The following is a 15080-nucleotide window of genomic DNA, read 5'->3' on the forward strand; positions in this document are numbered from 1 at the left end:
GGGATATAATGTATAGGCCTGGTGGGTTCAGGGTCTTTCATCTTACATCTGTCTGAGAGCAGTTTGGAGGTGCAAGATACCTGAGCGTGTAATGTTAATTTTACCTGTGATCCTTTGAATAAATCAGCACTGTTTTGAAGTTACTTGGACTGTCTCGTCTCTCAGAGTTAGCATGGTAGCAAGGACTGGGGTCTACAGAAGGCTTCTTGACTTCTAGAGATTCTTGGGAATTTCCACAGTTTCCACTTCTTATAGCTGGTATTAAATCCCAATATTTACTTTGCAAGTTGAGCTCTCTAGAAGTTCTTCATCTGAACAAGATCAAAGCTCCATAATGGAGGCATTACTAAATGATAGGTGGGATCATAATGCAGCAACAAATGAAAAGAGAGATAAGGATGATGAGTGGACAACAGGTACAATATGGCTGCACAAATCATCTTGTAGAAGCATTAGCAGAAACGTGGTGCTACAAATCAAAGATAAAAGGTAGGCCCCTCTGGATGAAGGATTGCAGTAAGATAGAAAATGGATCCCAGAGGACAAGATCAGAAGCTCTGTGGGTAAAAATCCAACATAATCCCACACCTTGATTCTGATTCTGATAATTCTGCTACCCAATCTCAAACTCAAAACTTTAAAAGGCATCAGAAGCAAAAGGTCTTATTCAGAGGGAAACTGTAACATCTAATATTTCCAGGATGTACACTGGGTGAATGGAACAAACATTGTCAATGATAAATCATGGTAGCTGGGAAGAAAAAAAATAAAAAGTTGAAAAAACAAAACCTCAATCAGCACATGCACAGCAAAAGCACATTAGAGACACAATCATTTAGTCAGAGGGCATATCAGTCCTGCATGATCCAGTACGAAAGTAAGAATAACATGTAGTGGATGTAAAATACAAAAGAAAAATCTTTATCAGGCATATAGTAAAAGCATATAGTAAAAGCACATATCCAAGAAAGCTGGAAAGCATTTTTCTAAATCAGTTCACTTAATTTCCACACAAAGTGCTGTGTTGTAAATATCACTGTTGACATTCTGTGCCTGCAGAGAAACAGTCCTCAGTGGCAAGGACATATTGAAAATGAACTGACAACAGAGCAACTGCACAGAAATGTATGCGTAATACAAGCCGAGTCCCTTAGATGAAATCAAATACTAACCAAGTAAATAGAAAAACTATGATCCTCATGTCTCTAGTTGACCGTGTACAGTAGCCTGTTTTGCTCAGCCTGAGAAAAAGTAAACTAAATGCTGACTTCAGGAGACAAAAAAGAGGAGTGGAGAGCAGTTTCTCTACACACTGTGTGAGTGAGTGTAAACAAGAGAGATTAAAGTCTCTCTCTCTCTCTGTGTGTGTGTGTGTGTGTGAGAGAGAGAGAGAGAGAGAGAGAGAGAGAGAGAGAGAGAGAGAAGGCACAACCTAAGTGTATATTTCCAATTTTGTACAGCTAAATTTATTACTGGCTGCATTCATGTGTGATTACATGCCAAAGTGTTACAACATTCACATAAGTATGCTTTTTTCATTTCTCTGTAAATTGCTTTGTTACAACTTAAAGTTTAAATGTGCTCTATGAATAAACTGACTTAACTTGCTTTATGTGTTGTATGGGTTATCTGCAAAACAAAGCAATTAACATCTTTTAGGCTCTAAAAGCACCATTTGCTACTGCATAGCAAATTAACATTCACTGCTCAAACTTGATGTTTTTAAGGCGTAGTCATGATTTCACCTCCACAGGACAAAACTCTGATTATTGTCTTATTCTGTGCAAAACAAATGTGCATGACCAATTCATCCTGCTCATTTTGATGCATAAAATAACAGGGTTATGAAATGTCAAGTCTTATCACTAAACATAAAATGGGCGAACAACCACTTGGAAATGTATGCAAGTGTCATTTTGATAGAAAAATATTTTTAAGCCTTATTTTATTTATAATAAAAAGCAGATGACTGTTTTGTCATCGTCACTGTATTTAATATGATATTTATGACTCAATAACAACATATTATGTTAATCTATTATGTTAACATAATATATTGTTATCAACTTGATGCACAAAACCTTTAATAGATGCCAACATTTGCTGGTGGAATAAGATCAGGCAGTGAGACTTTGATGTTTTCAAGAAGATTAAGAACCTTGGAGTGAGAGATGGCAATCATTCACTTGTTCCTATTGCTTTACACACACACAGACACACACAGCTATCTTCTCCTCACAGTGGGTCACAAGTTATTTTTAGCTAAAAAAAACAATACGCTGAAGACCAGAACAGACAGAGCACATATATATATATACATATATATATATGTATACACACACACACACACTTTTTTAAAGGTTTTCAGAGATGGTAAGAAATCAACTTTGATTAAAGGAGATAATGACCAGCCTGAGCGGTGCTGTCTGAGCAGAAGTGCCTGGAATGAAACTAAGCCCACATGAACGCCAGAACTTCGGAATCAGCTTTACTGGCTAGGTGTGTCGAACACATGAGGAACAATGACTCTCAACGTGTATGCACAATGCTCTTCCGTAAGGCAACAAGTAAATAAAATAAGACTTGGAGAACAAGAAAAGAAAAAGAATGTGCATTAGCAAAATAAATATTTAAAATAAAGTACTTATAAATCTAAAAATATATCTACACATAATTTAGGTGGAATTTTTCATATAAATATAAACAAAAGTATATTTAGAAGATATTGCACTGAGGGTTGTTGTTCTGTTTATACAGTCATGGGGATAGTTTCCTGAAACTAGTGATGTTTTTTTTCAGGCTTCTCCACACAGATGAGGGGTTGTTGGCAGAGAATGGTTCTTCAGCTTTCTGGAGCAGCGCCTCTTTGCTACTCTGATCTTCCTAGTCATTGTGTTCCTAGCCTGCCTGTACAGGATCCTGTCCCCACTTCTGTAGGCCATATCATTAACAGGCAGGGACAGGAAAGGACTTTTTATTGTTCCTGGGTAAAAAAAAATGTAATTACACTGAGGGTGGAAAGCATGTGGTTCACCTACACAAGGACACAGATGTAATCTTTGAAAAAAATATATTCAGGTGCTTTCTGTTAGCCTTTCTTCACTGCAACGTACTTGCAGAAGACTTATGACACCAGTTAAATCTTTAGTTGGCTTATACCTCACTGTGAATGACCCAATACACTAATAGCATAAACAATAGCTTGACTGTTCTAAAGTTTATTGATTCGGTGATCCTAATTCATAGGTGAGTGCTGATAAATGTAATGTGCAATAGGGGAGTAATTCCTTAAACCCTATGATCAGTCATGCCCTAGCACCTACAGTAAAAGCGCATTAAGCTTTCTTTATCAGAGCATGAATTATTGACTACAGTTCTTAGCAGTGCTGATAATAAAACTCCCTTTTTTATGGGCAAGAAATCAGATCCTTATCTTTCCCTCACTCATCTCCCCCTCACTTAAGAAGTATTTTCAGTGACAGAAATGATCATTAATAGCCTATACTACTCTGTCCTGCGATATTTAAATCCACCATGTTTAAGAAATGTAGTCATGTACTAAAGTAAAAGTAAGACATTTCATGTTCACTGTGAAGCTGCAACTGGTTAATTTAGCACAACATAAAGACTGACCAGCTAGCTTGGTGCTGTCTGAGGTAGAGCATGGATTGGGCCACAAATTTATGTACAATCTCAACCCATTCGGACGGTGTGGCATTTGAACCTGACCCAGACTTGATAAGCTTATAATATATAATGTCAATACCCGACCAGAGCCAGACACAGTTGAGTTTGTACAACATTTTTCCCCTTATCATTAAACAAAGCAGACATTTGAGTGCTCCACCTGTCTAGCCTAATGTTTGACCTATGTATCCAAACCTGTCCCAGATCCAAATATAATTTTTTAATTTCTGTCCAAACCTGGCCCGAACTCTAAGGTATTGACGGGTCTTGCTGGGTTCGGTCAGGTATCCATACTCTACTCTGAGGAGATGTTTGCTGCTGGTCTCATGCCACTTCACATGCTGTCATGTTCAGGATCTCAATTGTTCTTTGTGCTTGCTGTGATATCCTATTTGTCCTGGCACTCTCTCCACAACTGCAGGTAATTATTGCCCCTCCCACTCATCTGGCTGCTTGGCTCCAGCTGTTTTTCCTGCCAGAGAGACTTTCAGACTGCTTACCTGCCCATGCTTACACATATGAAGAAGAGAAGTGAAGCTGTAGTTACCTGTTGACAGCTTGCCTGTCCATGCCTGTGCCTCTGAAGAAGAAAAGTAAAGCTGCTTCTACCTGTCGTCTGTTTACCTGTCCATACTTGTAGGGGAGTAAGGAAAGTTAAGCTGTACTTATGTATTGTCTGCTTGCTTGCCCACATCCGTAGAAGAGAATACTAAAGTTGCATTTACCTATTGTTTGTTTGCTTGTCCACGTCTGTAAAAGAGAAAAATTTGCTCTTGCCTGTTGTCTGCTCACCAGTCCACGCCTGTAGGAGATAAGGGGAAGCCTAGCTGTCTACCTGTTGCCTGTCTACAGCCACTGGATGCACCAGAACCCATCTGATATCAGTAGCAAGCCAAACTGGGCCTGGCCGGTATCTAGATGGGAGACAAGTAAGGAAGTCGCTCTGCTTTCTCTACTTGTCTGCAGAGAAGCGATGACACAGAGCCATCGGCCAGCCACTGATGTCTGCATTTTCACCTGTTGAGGAGATTTTTCAGCTTCTTGTGTATTATAATTATACTTTCCTCCACTAAAGTTTATTATTAGACTGACCTACCTGTTTTGTCCACTCTGCCTCAGGGGTCCAGTTGTCTATGTGTGTGCAATGGTGGCACATGCTCCTATATTAACACACACGGGCACACAAGCTCATACATACATTTACAAAGGTGAAGAGTGTCGCTTGTCTCCCATTTCCTCTCTGTCTGATCCCATTACCATTATCTGTGCCATGCTTACAGCAGCCATTTAGAGCCCAGGAAGAATCTAGTGAGCAAAGTACGCTGCAAATTGCCCACTAGAAACTAATCAGTAGACAGATGTATGCTGATGTTCTGCACTGTTACTGCCACAGCCAGTCTCATAATAACCCATTAGTACCATCAAAATTAAGTTTCCGCATGAAGACATGGTTGCACAAAGTGCCCCCACCACACAGTGATTTCACTGTAATTAAAATGTGACTGAGTACCAATTCCTAAGTAAGAAACATCTGTTCTAATAGCTACAATTTTAATGTCTTGAACTTCATTCTTGTTTGTAAAATCATTTGGTATTTTAAACCAGCAAAACATTCCCCCCTCAAGATCTTAACAGCCAGTGAAAAGGTTAATGACAGCTGGGCTGAGTCCAGGCCTGGGCTGTCTTCTAGGTGACTTACTGTTCAATTCTTCTTTCCCCTTGCCATCTGCAAATCATAAGTCACATCTTAAACATAACTTTATTTTGTGCAAACATTCTTCCACAGCATGCTCTCAGTTAACGGTGTGAGGGAGGGTCCTTAAACCTCTGCCCTTCTTTCTACATTGTTTTTAAAAATCATTTTAATCCTCTATCAATCACCAAGCAGTCTGGCAGGAGAAAAGAAAATTCAGGGCAGCTGGCTTTGAGGTACTGACAAAATACCACACCTATCGAGCAGAAGACAGTAGATTTTTGGGGGAATTTCTTTCCTGCTCAGAACTCAGAAAAGTCTACATTTTGTTTTCAAGATAAACAAGATCAACTCATTGTGGGCAATGATATTAAGTGAATAGAGTAGAAAAAATAGGCCCGTATTGATATATAGCTACAACATGTACTAACTACCACAAGAAACATTTGTGCAAAGCTTCTTATTGAAACGCAATACAGATCCCATTATGAGACACCTTTTGTCCTAAACTACTTTGCTACCACTCACTTGTATCACTGTGCAATTGGAGATGAAGCACACTGCAGCTGAGGCCTAGGGGAAAGCAATTAAAGCATTTTGTTGTGGAAATTCAGCTGGCATTAACTCCAAGTCCCTTCTTGGCACAGTGTTCTAGCATGCTCTGTTGGGTCAGGGGCTGAGCTGTGACTGGATGCTGTAAGCCCACAGAGAGCGAGAGGGGCAAAGTGAGAGGGATGGGTGCCACGGTATTGTCATTAGTATGTGTGGCAGCCAACAGGATAACTACTGCACAAGCATAACATTCCTGTAATATTGTGACCTGGGGGTAAAAATGTGAGGAAATTAATAAGAGAAAATATAGGAAATAATGTAAGAATGTAAGGGTTGAGAACATTAGGAGTGATAACAGATGCAATGGGAAAAATATGATAGAAGACAAAGCCACAAAAGAAATATTACTAATGCAAGAAGTGTGATTAGACAGCGTTTTAAGGATGGAGTGCAAATCTGTAAATCACTCACTCTTTGTACAGTGAGCCCATCAAGCCTCATTCTTAAGTCCTCGAAGTCCACTCAGACCCTCAGAAAGAGTCTGTGCAGACCTTTCGACTGTTCTGAATGGAACCATGGTTCTTTATAGTAAACAGCAAGAATGTCATTTCAGTACCTCTGGAATTTGTAGATCTCAGATCTACAGCAATTTTTTTGTAAGATTTAGAATGTATTAGATCGAGGTGAAGGAGAGGACACCAGAGTGTAATAACAATCCAGATCATAGCAATCATGGCTGAAAAAAGCAGCGTTTGAAATTTGACAGACATTATGTAGAGAGTATGTTTGTGCAAATGCCACTTGTATAATGATAAATGGCATGAAAATAAATATTAACATTGCTCTACTTTTTCAGCAGCATCAAGGTAGTATGCAACTTGAAAAAACTTTCCCAAATCTCAAGCGAAAACTGTTTAACAGAGACCAGATGAGACTCCGTATTTTTTTTAGATTAAATTTATGGCCATTAGTGCTGCTTGTGTGGAGTAAGGGTAGGCATAATAAGCTTTAGCTTCAGCTTACACCTTTGGTCAATAACATGGTTTTTTATTTATTTCATTTTATTTTGTATGATTATTTATGTGTGCATACATGCTTTTATTCAAATGGATGTATGTACCCTTATGTTTCATGCTTTTTTGTGTAAAATAATTGCAATTCTAATTTTGCTTGTTGACCAAAACCTAATAAATGAAATGAAAATGAGATGAAATAAAAACTGAAGAATGTGTTAGAAAAAAAGGGGAAAAAATCATTTCCATTAACATTAAATGTCAGCAAAATGGCTTTCCCTGGGTGCAGCCAATCGATCATGGAACCTTAATGGGGGGTGATTACACCAGGTAAACTGGCTACATTGTGAGTTAGAGAGAGAGAGATGTGTGTGAGCTGTATTGTGGCAAAAAAGAGCCAAAGAGGAAAGGAAATCAATGAGTGGTCAGATAGTCTAGGTATATTGTTGTAAGTCAGAATTACCAATGTCTCCCCACCTAACTCCTGGCCAAATATATATATACCTATATATATTTATCAAAATGTCACACTATCCTTTGAATGACCTTTTCATATTTTCTTTGGCATTCAGAGTTTTGTAGTGCAAAACACAAGTCCTCATTACTAAAAAGATCATTACCTGTGGCCTGATAATCTGGAAACCTGGTAAACAATTCTGAGATGAAGAAAGACAGAAAGGTAGAGAAGAACCATTTTACTTTAAGAGTGACTAAGACATAAGAGGTTGAGTCTTCTTTTTTCTGTTCTAAAATCTGAGGCCTCCAGTTTTCAACCAAACTGACTTCAAACACTGCAAGTAACAATGTACGTTTGAACTATTAAAATGAATATTTTCAGGACAAGCCACCAGATTGGATTCAAGTTACGTGCGCTCTGTGACTGTGTTCCCCCAAATTACAGAAAAACTGGAAAAAACCCCAGGACGTGTTTTTAACTAAACACAGGAGATTTAGAGAAAAAGTAGGGAGATACATGAAAAAGAGGTAAGCAAAAGTCAGAAGGCCCTTCCGGACCAGTTATATGTGAAGGACAATGAATGAAACAAAAGAAGACCAGCAGAGGGACAAATTAAAAGAAATCAAATAAAAGGTGGCAGTTTGGTCCCTGATAAAGGTGAAAAAACATAAAAAGGATGAGATGAAATTAGATTCACTGGAAGTACCATGAAGTACCATCACATAAATAGACAAAAATAAAATAGATACTTTAAAGCATATGGACATTAGGATAACTGGATAACATACACATGTGTTTGTTCTATTTACTGTCAAAGTTATCTAGAAGGACCATGATGGGTCTACAGCAAATTGCATTTAAATCCTATATCAGAGAATTTTTGTTTTACAATGTAGAGTATATTAATTACACATGAGAGATTTTGATCTTATTCAGAAGGACTTGCGATGGCTGCTGTAGTGGCATACCTCTGCTTTCTCACTTACTGAAGGCTTCATGTTGGATTATTTATGGTAATGTCTAGAGAAAATGAGTTTGCTATCAGCGTTACACGTTTAACGGGGTAGCTGTTAACTATCATTTGCAAGGAGCCACTTGTTAAAGATGGCATAAATAACCTTATTAGCCTGGTGGACATTTAGAACCTACTCTAAAGAATTGAATTTGCATTAAAAGTTCAATATAACAACTATAAGGAGAATCAGTCTTTCTCAGAAACTGTGAGCCACCTTACCATTTATAAATGCTATTATAATAGCCCCAGCAAAGAATGTCCTATTCTTTCAACAATTTGCTTTGTATGTTTCAAAATCAATAAATGGAGTTTAACGACTTTAAGGCAAATTTGTGAGAAAAACACTATAGAAATAATAGAAGGTTGATGTGGAATCATACATTCCTTGGCTTTGCTAACAAATCTTTTCAGGAAACATCGAATCAATGAAGGAAGTAAGGGAGTGTGCTTTTCCGTTAGCTGTACAGCTGTCACATCTTCAGTAGCAGTGCTGCTAATTTAATTCAGGTATTAGAGGAAGGGAAAATATCACAGGCCAGAGAAGACACAAAGACATGTTTAACCATCCATCCATTATCTATACTGCGTATTCCTGAATAGGCTCACAGGAGGGCTGGAGCCAATCCCAGCTGACATTGGGCAAGAGGCGGGGTCCACCCTGGGCAGGTCACTAGTCTATCACAGGGCTGACATTTAAAGATAGACAACCACACATATCCACACTCACTCCTACGGGCAATTTAGAGTCACCACTCAGCCTAAGCTGGATGTCTTTGGACTGTGGGAGGAAGCTGGAGTACCTGGAGAGAACCCACGCAGGCACAGGGAGAACATGCAAGCCAAGATATGTTTATGAAAATGTTAAATCATGAGAAATGAATTTTTTCTATATCTCTGTCACAAACACACAGTCACTCCTTTTGCCCTCTCTGTTGTGTACACCTCTGTTTACTAAACCATCCGTTATTTATTCTATTCTAGCACCACCTATTGATGCTACTGTAGCTGTTCACTGTATAAAGTACAGTACTGTTTACTAGAGATATGCAGCAGCATCTCATTGTTAATAAATAAAAAATAAACAAGCTGAAATTAAGGCTTTTATTTCATCAGTGTCCTGTGCATCCCTTTTCAATAAGTTCAGTCACAGATCACATGCAAATGTTGAATGTTTCTATTACTTAAAAACTGCTCATTTAGTCACCTGCACTTGGTAAACAGTTTATTTGGGCAGAGATAATGACAACAGGTGACTGTAAAATATAATTTTACAACAACAGCTTTATGGAAAATCATGAATAAGAACACTTGCCTAAGAGGTTCATATCAGAGAGCTGAAACATGGACAAAGTTGTACAGAACAGCTGCAGCTGCGCGGCACATATTGTAACACCTCAATGTAATCACATCCTTTGACCAGTCCAAATTGATCAATTTCTTCAACTAAGTCAACTTCAGTGTCTGTTGCTACTCTGTCATCTTACACAGACCCAGCTGTGTTCTACTGAGTCTCTGGTAGCATGAAATGAAGAAGTCAAGCCTGACCCCTAGCTCTGACAACACAGTCTATTTATTATATAATGAAAAATGTTAAACCACACTCTTGGATCTGCCAGTGCATGATGCAGGGCTTGCTTGCATGGGGACTCTAAACCTTAATACGTGACATATCAGCATTAGTTTAAATTATGCAGTTAATGAAAAAAATTGGTCTGGCAAAGGACAAAGGAGAGAGAAGCTGTGCATGCAAGTACGTATATGCACCACAGCCATGTATTTGCATTTGGTTTAGTGTGAAAACTGGCCTAAGCAGGACAGAATTACAGGACAGTATTTTAAAATCTGAAGTAATATGCCAAAGCACAAAGAAACAACATAACCATACATCTCCCTATTCATCCACAACTTTCATTTGGACATAAAGCTGTAAAAAGCTGTTCACCAGACAATTGGAGACCACTGAAATCAAACACACAGTGACAAATTTTATGAATTCGAGGCACAGTGCCCATGTAAAAGCCTGTCATTTTTTGTGTTTTCAAGCAGACCTTTCTCTCTTTCTCTCGCTTCTGTCTCCAATATCAGTGAGCTGCTTCCTTGCTCTGCTCAGCTGTCTGTCTGGTCAGAGTCAGAGCAGGCAGACAGGGTGTGTGATGTTGAATGAAATTCTCTCTGAGACTCAGAAAGCAGCCAGATACATTGCCAATCCAGCCGAATTTCCTGCAGGGTGCTGTACATATCCCAGCCTGCCCATCTGCACATATCTCTTCATTGCTGTCTTTCTCATTTGCGCTCTTTCTGTCTCTCTTTGGCCTGACTGTGTGTGTGTGTGTGTGTTACGATCCTTGTCTTTCTCTGTATTGCACAGTATGTGTATATCAGTGTTCTGTATATGTGGAGAGGCTCTCGTTCCTTATAGTCATATCAGCACACTGAAGCTATTTCACCCACCACTGCCTCTAATAAAACTCCAGATGCCACAAGCCATTACGTTAAACTTGGTTACATAAACACGAAGGAATCCCCAAAAGAAGAATCCCAGTTTGGCAGCTAGCATCTTCAAGTCAGGCACTTCTGCTCTGTTTATGTCAGTGGTGACTGAAATGAGGCAGACAGCATTCAGTGACGAGTTTGGCTTGTCTCCTACATGGGCCTGCTGGTCCATGTAGGAATTCTTATTTTCCCCCTTCCATGAATTAGCTAATATGATTGATATGAGGGTGAATGTGCATGAGGGAGGTTTAAAGCTGAGTGAAAAATTCTCATGAACAGAATTTAGCTTATGAAAACAGAACCCATACAAAGTCAACAGTCCTTTCCAAGAGCACAGCAAACCCCCCCCCCACCCCCAAAACACATATAATCCATGCACTCATTACAATAGAACATCATAGAGAGGAGTACATCATGTTGTGCAGCACATCATACATGTACAGCACAACATGTATCAGAGTCACATTCTGCATTTTCTGAAAAATTTCCTTTGACTAAAACAGTCCTTATCTAGGGTGGTGTTTAGATTTAAATACCCTTTCTGCACCGTAAAGTATAATATATTAGCCTAACAATGAATTTACATAACGAACACAGAATCTGAAAATCCAGCTCTTATTGCGTCAGTAGTCACTGTCAACACATATTAACCTCTAAGCAGACTAAATATCATACCTTATTCCAGCTGTAATTTAAACCCAGAATAAACACTTCAGTCAGATACTTACTTCAGTAGATTTTAGAAACTGCTGCCTCAGTGAAACAAACAGATGCTGTCGGTCAGAGAAATCCTGGTGCTGTCCTTCCTTGTAGGTGACTCCAGGCGTCTGCGCTCCTATTTAAACTTTTTTGTCTCCTCCACATATATAATACTGGCATTAAAACAATCTGTCAGATGGTATCACTGCTTGGCTTCGCCCAGGTGTCTAGCTTTCTGTGCGGTTCATTCATGAGCGGTGCGCGCGGTAGAGGAGCGCAGGGCAGTGCGCCGGTCTGTGGCCGTTGCGAGCGGTGACAGTTGACTGCCCGCTAATACAAGTGCGTCTGACAGCCTCCCGTTTACGCGGACGAGGGTGTGGTGGTGGAGCTCCTCCTCACCATATACCCATTTCTGTGTGTTTAAAGACGTAGGCAGCAAGAGAACGCAGCTCCCACACAGCGTGTGTGCGCTCGGTTTGGACCCTCCTCTGGACACCGGGGTTAAAACAAACACCATTATTATACACAGTCTGTCTGTGGCTGTCAACAGTGACTTACAATGATCTGGTTCACCTTATGATCTACAGGAGCGTTTTTCTTATCAGCTAATATTCATGTATAGGTTACCACATGGATTTTTTTATAAATTCCTTATCACTAAAAGATTTTATGGCAAATCCCAATTGGTTATTGACCTGATCATCACAGGCTTAATGAAACACTATAGAGTCAAACTGTTGCAGGTGACTGATGCTGTCACGTCACGTTTCCCTACTCTATACATAACTTTTAAGACCCCATTAAGACATGATTCAAGACATAGAAAAGCTGCTTGGACCTATTATTATGTGTCTGACATTTTTATTTCCACTAAAACACTCCATTACCTCATTAAAATTCTGAAAATTATATGACTCCTTTTCTGTCAGTAGCCTATACAGTAAAATTCAAAATCTACACATTTTTTATTTTAAAATATTTGCTGGACACAAGATGTATACTGATTGACTGTAGAGTCTGTTAGGTCATGTAGGTTTCAAATTGTCCACGTCACACTTTTGTAAGTTGCATACTGGACCGTGACTGGCTTGCAGTTGTGATGTCACAAAATCATGCTTATACATGGGTTTAAGATTTACAGTAATGTGAGCACAAAGAAACTCTCAGCTGATGAATGTGAACGCAGCCTTAGTGTCAAACTGTAGCCTACATATTGAACAACGAAGAGTAAGTAACCAGTGGAGTAACAATAAGCAAAAAGCATTTCTGACAGGAGGATTATAAAGCTGATCTCCTCACCAATCCCAAACAAGATGTTGGATATCTACATATATAACACCTTCTTTTATCAAGTGACTCTCTGGGCTTTTTAGTGGCATTATATAAAAGGCACAAACAGTTTTTTTTTGACAAAACTGCAGTAGATTTCTACTGGATAATTGAATTGTTTGCAGGGCTTGTTCAATATCTTATTATCTTCAGTTTTTCATGTAGACTTGAGATTGGGCAGCTCATTGAATCTTGAAATTGGGATGTTATTATTGATCTGTTTATTTAAGAAGGACTGTTTTGTGAGACGATTTGTAAAGCAATCACTATAGGCATGGTAATTTAATGTCTGGCAGCCAAAAAAAAAACTATGTGGAGCATGTGGACATGTTCAATGGTTGCATTTTTATAACACATTAGACCAAACAAGAAAGAACATTCATTCAAGAGAAGGAGAGGAGTGGACAAACACAATCTACTCAGGAATGTCAGTGCCAGCACTGAAAATAAGATTGCCCTTGTCAGCTAGCTGCACTTGACTTGCATATCTGCACACAGATAACTGGGTTAACGCCAAATCATGTTATATAATTAACAATACAACTTACAACTGTCCGAGGAAGAAAAAAGATAGATTTGGATCTTTTTTCAACTAGCCTTTTTTTTTTTTTTTTTTTTTTAAAAAACCAATTTTCATCTTACAAGCTCAGAAGACAACGTTTGTGCCTCATTGGAAAGTAAAACCATCAAGACTGTCTGCTCAGAGAATAGGGGATGTAATGCATCTGTGACTGACACTGGTGGGTTCACTGAGTGCTGTATAAGACATTCATAAATGTCTGAATTTAATGTAGACTTCCAGCTGTGACTCAGGAAATGTGCAAATACCCCAGTGAAATCACCATGGTTGCCATCAAGATTTCTTAATTTTCAATGGAGCAGTGCCAGCTTTTGTTTCTAGATGACAGATTGAGTTGCACAGTGGTGAAAGTTTGAAAATGAAAGCTGCTATAGTCTATAGTAATATTTTTTATCAAAAGACTATGCACACTTGAAGGTGGTTATCATACTGATATATGCACAGATCATTTTAACTCAGCTCTGGAGCACTACTGTTCTGAAAAGTAGTCACTGACCATATTAATATGCCCAGTGTTTGTTTGCTTGTTGTAATGGGTAGGCCATGGAAAAGTAGCCCGCCTCCAGCATGCCAATAGTAAATAGGTAGTGGAGGTGGGGCTACTTTTCCGTGGCCCACCCTGTATCTTGTTGCTTTTTGTTTCTTTTCTTTCTCTTCTATCCTCTCACCCCAGTCGATCGAGGCAGAAGGCTGCCCACCAAGAACCAAAGTCTATCGGAGGTTTCTTCTGTTAAAGGGAGTTTTTTCCTCTCCACCATCACCAGGTGCTTGCTGAAGGGGGATTTGTTGGTTTTCTCTATGATACTGTAAGGTCAAGTCCTTAACAACTGTATTAAACATATATATAGTTAAAATGCAAAAGCAATTACATTTTGTAATAAACTCTCTGGCTGGATTATGTTCACATCAGAGGTGATGTGTTTTTGAATGAATGAAGCACTAACAGCAGAAGATTAGCTTGGAGTCAGCTGGGGTGGATGGCGGTTGTGCAAACTGCACATTCCCATAATTTATTAGTGTATAAACTACACACCTTTAAGTTGTAGCAGTGTAACATCAGGGTGTCGTCACACTGTCATACTAAGTTTTTTCTGCTGTGACAAAGCAAACTGTCAGCTGCAAAAAATGAGCAGTTTGTCAATAGTGGTCGACTATTTTTAAAAAGCCAGAGATCCAAATAAACTAGATATGTAATTGTCATAATGCTGTTCTGCAGTGTATAGTCAGTGTCTGTTCATATGCTTTGTGACAGCTGTTTAGCTGTGCAGTGATGCAAAATACAGATAGTTCACCTTCTGTTTGCATACAGCCTGTTTATTCATAAATATTTCAACATTCCTAGCCCTGGCACGAAGTGCATGTGGCAGGATGTTATATATATCCTTGAACCTTGAACCTATATAATATATTTTAAACAGCATATTCAATTGAGCCAGTGTGCTGAGTCTGCTGAGGACTGCTGAACAGCAGCTCAATATAAAGTCTTTAACCTCTGAGGAGCTGGTAATTGAAGCATGCATACGAAGGAGAGGACAAAGAAGCTTCAGCTCAGATTGAATTCT

At 39.0% G+C, this 15080-nt stretch overlaps 1 protein-coding gene across 1 annotated transcript in view; it reads right to left on the reverse strand.

Moving 5' to 3' along the window:
• calcr (calcitonin receptor) overlaps positions 1-11962 on the reverse strand; it is a 42468-nt gene extending 30506 nt beyond the window's left edge. The window contains exon 1 of the mRNA XM_020614124.1: positions 11639-11962. The gene's annotated coding sequence lies outside the window, so the exon portion shown is untranslated. The remainder of the gene's footprint in view (positions 1-11638) is intronic.
• Between the last annotated feature and the right edge of the window lie 3118 nt (positions 11963-15080).

This window comes from Monopterus albus, unplaced genomic scaffold (genome assembly GCF_001952655.1).
Source record: "Monopterus albus unplaced genomic scaffold, M_albus_1.0 scaffold143.1, whole genome shotgun sequence".
NCBI classification, from domain to species: Eukaryota; Metazoa; Chordata; class Actinopteri; order Synbranchiformes; family Synbranchidae; genus Monopterus; species Monopterus albus.